This window comes from Pteropus vampyrus, unplaced genomic scaffold (assembly GCF_000151845.1).
Source record: "Pteropus vampyrus isolate Shadow unplaced genomic scaffold, Pvam_2.0 Scaffold452, whole genome shotgun sequence".
NCBI classification, from domain to species: domain Eukaryota; kingdom Metazoa; phylum Chordata; class Mammalia; order Chiroptera; family Pteropodidae; genus Pteropus; species Pteropus vampyrus.
The window spans coordinates 409790-419127 of record NW_011889233.1 but is presented as its reverse complement, the minus strand read 5'-3'; the positions used below and the strand labels follow the sequence as shown (position 1 = coordinate 419127).

At 42.0% G+C, this 9338-nt stretch overlaps 1 pseudogene; it reads left to right on the top strand.

Annotated features, from left to right (window-relative positions):
* The window catches only part of LOC105306679, a 10699-nt pseudogene extending 8392 nt beyond the window's left edge, over positions 1–2307 (top strand).
* Positions 2308–9338: the final 7031 nt, after the last annotated feature.

The window sequence follows — 9338 nt, the reverse complement described above, 5'->3', positions numbered from 1 at the left end:
TGGCACGCAGAAGCAGAACAGTAGTCGGTTTGATGGGTTAACAATAATCACTCGGCGAAGGAGGGAGAGAAGATGTAACGAAGCCCTGAAGCCTGGGATTTCTCTTTGTCTACATCATATCTCTTCTCATTGTTCTCTTTGCCAACCTCCTGGCCTACGTGCCTTCGTGGGGCAGGTCTGCCAGCCCCACCCTGCACCCGTCCACATCCTCCTGCTCAGCCTGATGCTGGAGGAACTCCTGTTGCTGCTGCTGCCGCTTCCCTTCAAGATCGTTGAGGCTGCGTATAATTTCTCCTGGCCGTTGGAGGACATGCTCTGTGCTCTCGCTGGCTATGGTTTCTACCGCGGCATGTACTGCAGAACATGGCTCCTGGCAGATATCAGCATCGAGTGCTACCTGGGAGTAGCTGTTCTCGTGCAGTACAGCTACTGCACGAGAACAGGCTGAGTAGAATCAGAACTTTTCTAATTCTACTCAGCCTGGTTGTGGCTGCATGTCCCACCAGCCCATGGGTGGAGTGACTGCTGCTCTGGTCTTCCAGATCTTGTCTTTTAGGCAATGCAGCATTGTAATCATTGTCCAATACTTACCAACCAACGATGTGATGAGTGATGCCAAAGGCCTCCCTGTCTGCTATGAGAACTTCATCCAAGAGCAGCTGGATGTGGTGCTTCCTGTGCAGCTATGCAGCTCTCTGATCATCGAATGTCCCTCATGCATCTTTAAGATAAAGTATATTTGTAGGTGGCCAGATGATAAACTGTCATAGGCCACATACATCTAAATGCCGTTGGTCCAAAAGGCACTAATGAGCTGAGGGTCAGGAAAGGGCTTGGGCACAGCTGGATCAGGGCTGATGCCAGGGCCTGAATGCAGTGAGGTGTGCAGGGAGCCCCAGAAAGCCACAGCCTGGAGGCCATTGCCAGGCCCCTCTCCAAGTGCACTAATTGGGGCTGAGCTGGGTCAGAAGGCCCACGGTGACCCACCAGAGCTGGGGTTTGGAGCCAGGCAGGGGGCCAGCAGCCTTTGTCTTGCATTTCATCCCTTTGTATCTGACCTTAAAACTGAGGCCTGCATGAGGTCACCCTCAGCACCTGGAATATGAACTAACAAGGCCACTTCTGTGCCTAACCCAGACCAGCTGGGGCTGCATCAACATCAATAACAGGGAACGGGTAGCCTGGAGCCCCCTCTGAGCCCAGCACCCAAGGTCCCCTTGGGGGTAACAAGTATCCTTTCTGTGTACTGTTCATAAGTATGCCAGGACAACAGGTGAAACAGAGACAGTCTTGACAAACCAAGAGGCATGGTTACCCTGCCTGTACAGTCAGCATCATCCCTATTTAAAAAAACAAACCAAGGGTCAGAGAGATTATGACTTGTCCAGGGACAGAGCTGCCAGAAGTAGGCCACAGACCCAAATCAGATCTGACTCCAGTTTTACTCCTGCCCCTGGCAGACCCTCAGCCCCTATTTGCATGGTAATAATATCTCTTAATTGATCAGCACTCGCTCTAGGTTATACACTGTGCTAAGCACTTTACATTCATTATTTCATAAAATTCTCATAATTGGCCTAAAAAATGGGACAACTAGTATCCCTTTTTAGAGATGAACAAATGGGGCACAGAGAGGCTAAATAATTTACCTAAAGCCACACAGCTTCTACATTAGAGCAGAAATAATAAGCCCAGACAGTCCAGGAAGTGTGTGAAAGAGGCTGGCGTCAGGGACCTAGAGTCAGGCCAGCTGGGAAACGTGCTGGCTAGGAGGTGGGCTGGAGATAGGGGATGAGTGGGTGACACATGGAGAAGTATGAACCTCGGCGGACTTTCTAAAGGAGGCATCCACAGTCTGAAGGGAGGGCCCATGTGGACAAGCTGTGCGTGGTCCTCTTCTTCACCCCATAGTGGTCACCATCTTCTATTATTGGCATATCATGCTCTCCCGGCCCCAAGTGAGGACCTGGAAGTGCTGGAGATCCGTGGGCTGGCCACAGTGACCCTCTTCAATTTCCTGGTCTGTTTTGGGCCCTACAATGTGTCTCACGTGGTGGGGTTTCTCTAGAGAAGTCAAAGCTGACAAGCATGCACGCTACTGCTCAGCGCTCTCAATGCTGACGTTGACCCTTTGATTTTCCATTTTTTTCCTCAGCTGTCCACAAAGTTTTTGATAAAAGTCTACAGAGGCCACGGAGCTTGGTTGCCTTACTGTCAGGATGTTGAAGAAGAAGAGTTAGAGGGCCGGCTGCCGAGAGAGGAAATGGGAGCTTAGGTATGGCTAATGTCAGCTTCACAGGAGACTAAATTTGGCACTTGGTGTCACTTCTTTTGCAGAGGAGAGCTCAAAAAGGGGAACAATGAAAAGAACTGGGGTGAGTTCTCCTGTGCCTAGCTGAAGAAGCAAAGAAGAGCAGTGAGCGTATCAAACCCAACTCGTCCATTCTAGTGAGTGTTTTCATTTTGTTCCCCAGAGTTTGTGACATTTCCTTATTGGTATTTGGCACTGCTTCATAAACCACAAGCCCTTTATCCTGGAATAGCAGAATCTTGGAATTCTTTATCTTCTCTATTCAGTATCCATAAGATGGTATCCTCTCACCTACTATAGAGCTCCTTGCTCTACCCTTGGCTCTGAACATCCAGCACAGGCAAGAATCTGGAGAACCAGATATGATCCTGCTTGTGAGCCCAGAGGACCAGCACCTCAATCAAAACCATTGCTGGCTCAGGTCTATAAAATATGCAAGAAAGGAGAAGAGTCAGTGCTAGCGTGAAGAAACTCAAGTCAGGGTATTTTTTTTTTTTTAAATAGTTATGTCCTATTTCCAGTCCCCAACATTGTGTATTTGTGTCTTCTTTTTTCCTTGATTAGTCTTGCCAGAGGTCTGTTAATTTGTCTTTTCAAAAAACCAAGATCTTCTCTGGCATTTATCTTTGTTTTCTACTTCATTAATGTCTAATTTTATCTCATTGTTTCTTTCCTTTTACTTTATTATGTCTTTTCAGTTCTTTTTCTAACTTTTTAAGGTTACACGCTCATTAATTTTTTGCCTTTCTTCTTTGCTAATATAAGTGTGTAAGACTATAAATTTCCTTCTAAGAGCAGTTTTAGTGGGATGTTTTGATTCACAAACTTTTCATTATTTTGAGTTCTAAGTTGGCTTTAATTTCCATATAATTTTTTCCTTTGACTCTTGAGTTTAGAAACATTTTTTAATTTTCAAGCATATGGGTTTTTTCTTGATCTTTTTGTTACTCATTTCTAACTAAATGATACCAGTTCTTTGAAATTTGTTGAAAATTGGTTTTTGGCCTAGAATGTAGTCTATCTAATGTTCCAGGTGTGATAAGAACATAGATTCTGCAATTGCTGGGGGCCATGTTCTCTTTATGTGCCTTAGATCAAACTTGTTAATTTGTGATGTTCAAATCTTAATAACTTTTATTTATTTTGTCTATATGATCTATCAGCTACATCATGAGATGTGTTACATGCTTTTCTATGGTGGTGAATTTGTCTATTTCTCCTTGTACTTCTGTCTTCCCAGTTAATTAAACTCATCATCGTTCCTTTTGCCTTAAAATCTATTTTGTCTGATACTTAATACAGCCATACAAACTTGTTTTTTTGCTTAGTACTTTCCTAGTATATCTCTGTCCATTCTTTTACTTTTAAACCTTCTATAATGTTATGTTTTAGACGTGTCTTTTATAAGCTGTAAATAGAGTGGTTGGATATTTTGTAATTGGATCTGACAATTTGATAGTCCTTATCTTTTAATCATATCATCCTATTCATTTACATTTATATAATAATAATTTCCAATATATTTCAACTTATTTCTGCCATCTTATTTTTAAGCACTTTTATTAAAATATACACATATACCAAAATATACATATATACCACACATGGCCAAATAATAATTGTACTCGTTCACATGAATTATCATAGTGAACAACTTCATTTAAGAAAAAACCGAAACATCTACCATCTTATTTTGTGCTTTCTATTTTCCTCACCTTTTAATGTTTCCTTTTTCTCTCCTCTTGCCTTACTTTGGGATTGTCTTTTTATTTCTTCTCATTTCTTATATTCACATATTCATTTCTCATATCACTAACTTGGAAATTGTATGCTCTGTTTTTATTATTTCGGAGGTTATTTTAGACACTGTTATATGTTAGGAGTTCTTCAGTCGGCTCCTCCATTCTTTTCTTCTTTTATTCCTTAGAAATCACACATCACGGAAAAACCGATCCAGATGACATCCAAATATGTGAATCTCGTAAAGGAGTTTTCAAAGTGTGGTCTGAAGATCCCTGGGTCGGGGTGGGAGCAGAGGACCTTTCAGGGATCTGTGAGGTCAAAACTATTTTCATAATGATATGAAGATGGTAAATGCTTTCTTCACCCTCATTCTCTCATGAATTAATGTACCATGGTGTTTTTCAGAGGCTACCTGACATGTGATACCACATGAATGCAGAGCAGATATGAAAATACATATCTACCTTCTGTTAAGCCAGACAGTAAAGAGATTCGCAAAAGTTATTTTCATGAAAATGTGTCATTTATATTAACATGTTATGGCTTTATAATTATTATTTTAAAATAAATTAATATATATTTTAATTTTTTTCTGTTTTAATTTCTAATATGGTAAATGTCAATAGCTATAACCTATGTAAACATAAAAAAATCTCTTGGGGTCCTCAGTAGGCTTTAAGAGTATAGGGGCCCTAAGATCAACAAGTTTGAGGGTTATCGATCTAGTGAGATGATAAACTATGCTTATTCTCTGAATGCAACTGCACATATATAAAGCATTTTGCTACCTGGTGTATAAGCATTTAATGATTCAAAATTGTGTAGTTAAAGTTTAATGCTGCTTAAACTTCCAGAGATATGAGTTTAAAGTCTGCTTGGTCAAATGCAAAGCTTTTTGATGTATTAATTATGAGACATAAAAATAAGAACTGTTCAGCCATGAAATAAAAAGTAACAAGACCAGTTTAGATGGACAAGATATAATCGCTCTGCTCAGGTCGGTATGTTCATCACTTTATGGTAGTGAGAATTCTTATTCTAAAGATTCTCTGAAGTTTTTCTTCTTGTTTTATGGGGCAGGATTACTTCATCTACATTAAGTGATGTGTTGATCAAAAATATAAGTAGGATTTCTGATCTTAGAAATTCTATAAACTGGAGGAAAGGGAAAGTTCAATACTAATTATATTTGTCCCATGTCATTCTGAAAAAACGGTATGTTTGATTCTTGTCAGCAAAGGTTAAAGAAAGCTTGTCAGAACAAACGTTAGGAACATACCCAGTGTGCTTTATTTTAGAAGGGGAGCTTCACAAAGCCCCAGTCAAAACCCCAATTTTGCTGCTAGAGTACTCAGTAACATCTAGTTCATATAATCTAGTTCAATGCAATGACTATTGTACCTACTGGTAAGTGAATGTTTGCTGGAGCATTGCATTAAGGGACAAAAAGGAAGGTTTGAGAATACCATTAGCCAAGTTTCCTCAACTCCCTCTGGTTTTCAGGTTAATGAGGAGGAGGATGAGCTTCCATTGGAAAGGGACTTTGACTTGAAGTTGGGTTAGTTGGTTTATGTAAACTTATGTGAGTGCTTTCCCCTTAAGCTGGGCTCAAGATACCATACTTCCACATTAGCATGTCACAGTCTTTGAATACATACCTTTTTGACAAGTTGTTAATTGTCTGCAGTTTGTGTTACATTAAACAAGTATTATAGGGCAAAAATAAAATTATGTTAAATATGAATTTTCAATCCATGCACTCCATCCTGGTTGCAAAATGCTCCTCTGAGATTCTAACCAGCTCCCTTGGCAGAGGCTAAGCCCCTACCCCAACTTGTATGGAGAACTGATGGCTTATAGAAAGTCTACTATGAGCCTAGCTCTGGCATTTACAATACCACTCCCATTAGGGACCCCCACTACTGGGACAGGGTGCAGAGTGATAAGAGAGAGGCAGGGAAGACAGAACTGATTGGTGGACTTGAAGATTATAGTTTTATCACAACGTGCTCTGCAAGCCCTTTTCCAAAATGAGCCAGCAATCAGAAGTGGGTATGTGTTGCTTTGGCTTTCTTGACAGCACCCTGCACGCCCCCTCTGTGATATGGTTTGGTGGAGCTGACCTCACTTTCCACTTCATGCTCCAGGGCTAGATGTGTGACCCAGAACCAGGGCCATCAGCATAGTTTCCCTCTGACCACAACGATGGTTCACACATGAGCATGTGACAATCCAGGCCAAGGACAGCTAGCCCAGTGCTTCCCTTTTAACTATTTAGGAGAAAGAAACTCTCTTCTACTGAACTGAACCAGAACTGAATGCTGGACATCACTTTGGAGGCTACTTTGAGGAGAGAGGCTGAAGTCAGCTTAAAAGAAGGCAGGGTAGCAAAACACCAAGTCCAGGAATTTGATGTCCCTTCAAAGCAGATATACCCTGGGTGTTTCAGATCTGAAAACCAAAAATTCTCCCTCTTCTAGGTCAAGCCAGTTTGAATTGTGTTTTCAGTCACTTACAACCAAAAGATATGTCTTCTCACAAGCTATCACAGTTACAGAAAGCTTTTCTCCATTCTTTTTAAAATTGGGGTTAAAACTTTAAGTATAGAAACTTAGAAACATAAAGAATTTGCATATACTCATCATGCAGAAAGGATGCTTACTAGCAGTCATATTTCTTCAGATTTTTGAAGTTGATGTTTCTGTTACATTTCTCCCTCACTGAATTTTCTCTCTTCTTTGCCACAGGCAACGTTATTTGGAATTTAAGTATATCTTTCCTATCCGTGGACAGGTCCATGTCCTGTCTATGAAATGTACTTCGTGCTTAAGTCTAAACGCTGTCTAGTATTCTTTTGTGTGTTTTTTTTTAAGCCCATAAATATCATACAGTTATAAATCATTCTTTAACTAGCTATTTTCTGCCCCCAATTATGTCTTTGCTATCTACTCTTTTGATATTCATCACTGAAACTTACAGATCTCATTCATTTTTTTGTCTGCTGAATAATATTCCCTCCTATTACTAAGCCATTTTACGTTTTCTGTGCTGCTATTTATAGACATTTAGATAACCTCCCAGTTTTCACCAGCATTACACTGCTTTGATCACCCCTGTGCATGTCTCTTTATACACATGTGGGAAAGTTCCTCAGAGGAAGGGAACGCTGGTAACATGGCACGTGCATTCTCAGTTTCAGCAGAAGCTGCCAAACTACTCCCCAAAGTGATAGCATAAACCCAACTTTTTCTGAAAAAAGTCTCACAATACAGAAGTCTCCCCCGCTTCACCCTGCCTTACCACTAGCTCTGCTTACAATTTTGGCCCTGCAGCCAACACAAAGTGATGAATGGCATGCACTACCTGCCAGTAGGGAAAAAAATTCAAATTAGGCCTGAAACTTTCGATATAGCCCAGTGGATTGGCACTTGTGCTGGGTGTATACATGGACTATGGTGGGACACAGTGAAGCCAACACCCTGTCCAGGACTCTAGGGTTAATGGAGTGGTCCATCTCCCAATTCCTCACCTTTCTTAACCAAACCCACATTGTCAGGAACATTCAAGAAAAGCATAATGGTAAAATGATACGATTAAGTACAGCAGAGAGAGGCCCCCCATACCTCCCCACCCCAGTTCTGTTGTTTATTTATATAGACATGACTCATGCCAGGGAGAAACAGTGACTGTAAACCTAGAAAATCTTGGCCCTGGAGGAGAGCACAGATTGACGACAGAGTGAAGAGAAAATAAGATGTTGGGATCCTGAAGTGGGGTTCTGGGGGCAGGGGGTCAAGTGTCCTGGTTCGTGGGGATGAGAGCATAGCCTATATTGACTCTGGGTCATATACCATGGGCCAAGAAAAGACACAGTTCTTGTGGAGAAAAAGCATAATCTGTCTGTTTGTGTCACATGTGTCTGTGTCAAATGGCTTCCACAGAAACGGGAACTTGGATCTATCTGGTTTAAGCAGAGAAGACGTAAGAAGGCAGAGGAGGTAAGAGTAAACTCCATACTCTGTTCCCTCTTCATAAGTTTATCTACATGTATTCCTTCTAACCCATCTCTTCCTAGGACATGATCCCAACAGCCTCTTCCCTGAACACTATTAAAGTTGGGTGCTTTGCCTTTTCCTGGAGGCAAACGGATGGCTTTTCAAATACAACAGGTCTCAGAAGCAGGTGGAACCTTGTCTAACCGGACTGCCTTTTCCTCTTTCACAAACAATAGGCTTTTATTCTTGGAAGAGACATGTGGTCAAAAGAGGAAGGTCAATAATTGAGCTTTTACAAAGAGGCTTGACTCTCTGGGTCCCTTAACCAAATTCTGTCCCCACCAAACTTATTTCTCCTCCTTCTGCATTCCAAGTAATCTATTCTGTTTCTTTTCCATGGACAATTATTTCAAACAATTTTACGTATGCATCCACTTCCTGCTCCCTATGCTCTTTCTTATTTTGTTCCCCACCCCTCCCCCCCATCTTTTCTCTCAAAGCCTCTGACTTGGTCAATTTCCATTCTCTTTCTTGGAGGCTTCAGCGGAAACTGGTTAATATCCTCAGTGTTGCCTGGCTTTCTCTGCCCATCAGGTTCCTTCTTACAAATGTCTTTTCTTGAACTCAGACTATCTTGAGTCCATGTTGCTGCCAGGGCAAGTTGAGTTGTGAATCTTCCTTCCGACTCATTCCCTCTCCTGTGGGCTGCATTCTGCCTGGATGGAGCACCCTCTCTTTTCACTGTTGGTCTCCCACCAACTTGCATAGGGTCCACATTGCTTCCCGGTGGTGTCTCGAGGCCGACACACAAAGATATGGACACTCACGGAGGATGCTTTGTCTCTGCTCAGGGAATGTGTGTGTCTTGCCACTGACTGCCTGACCCTGCTAACAGAGATTCTTGTTCTTTCCCCTGACCCAGGGAGAGTGAGCTTCAGCCCAATTTCCCCAGCAGAAAAGATCTCTTCTCATTTAGCTCTTCACTTCCCATCTTGGTACCCAAGTGGTCTTTCTGCATTCCTGCAGGCTGGCCCTCCCTAATCCACACAGCACCTGTCCTAAAATGGACACTTAGGAAGTGGTTTTGATGCTTGATATACACTGGATGAAAGCAACATAATAATCTTTTGCTCTCAACCAAGTTAATTTGTGTCATTTTTCTGTCTGTATTTGATTAAGAAACATAAACTTACTGGAAAGGCGAAGATTGCGGGATAAGGCTGCTTTCATTATCTTAAAATGCTGGGGCGGAGCGGGCGGGGCGGGGCGCGGGGGGGGGCGCGGGGGCG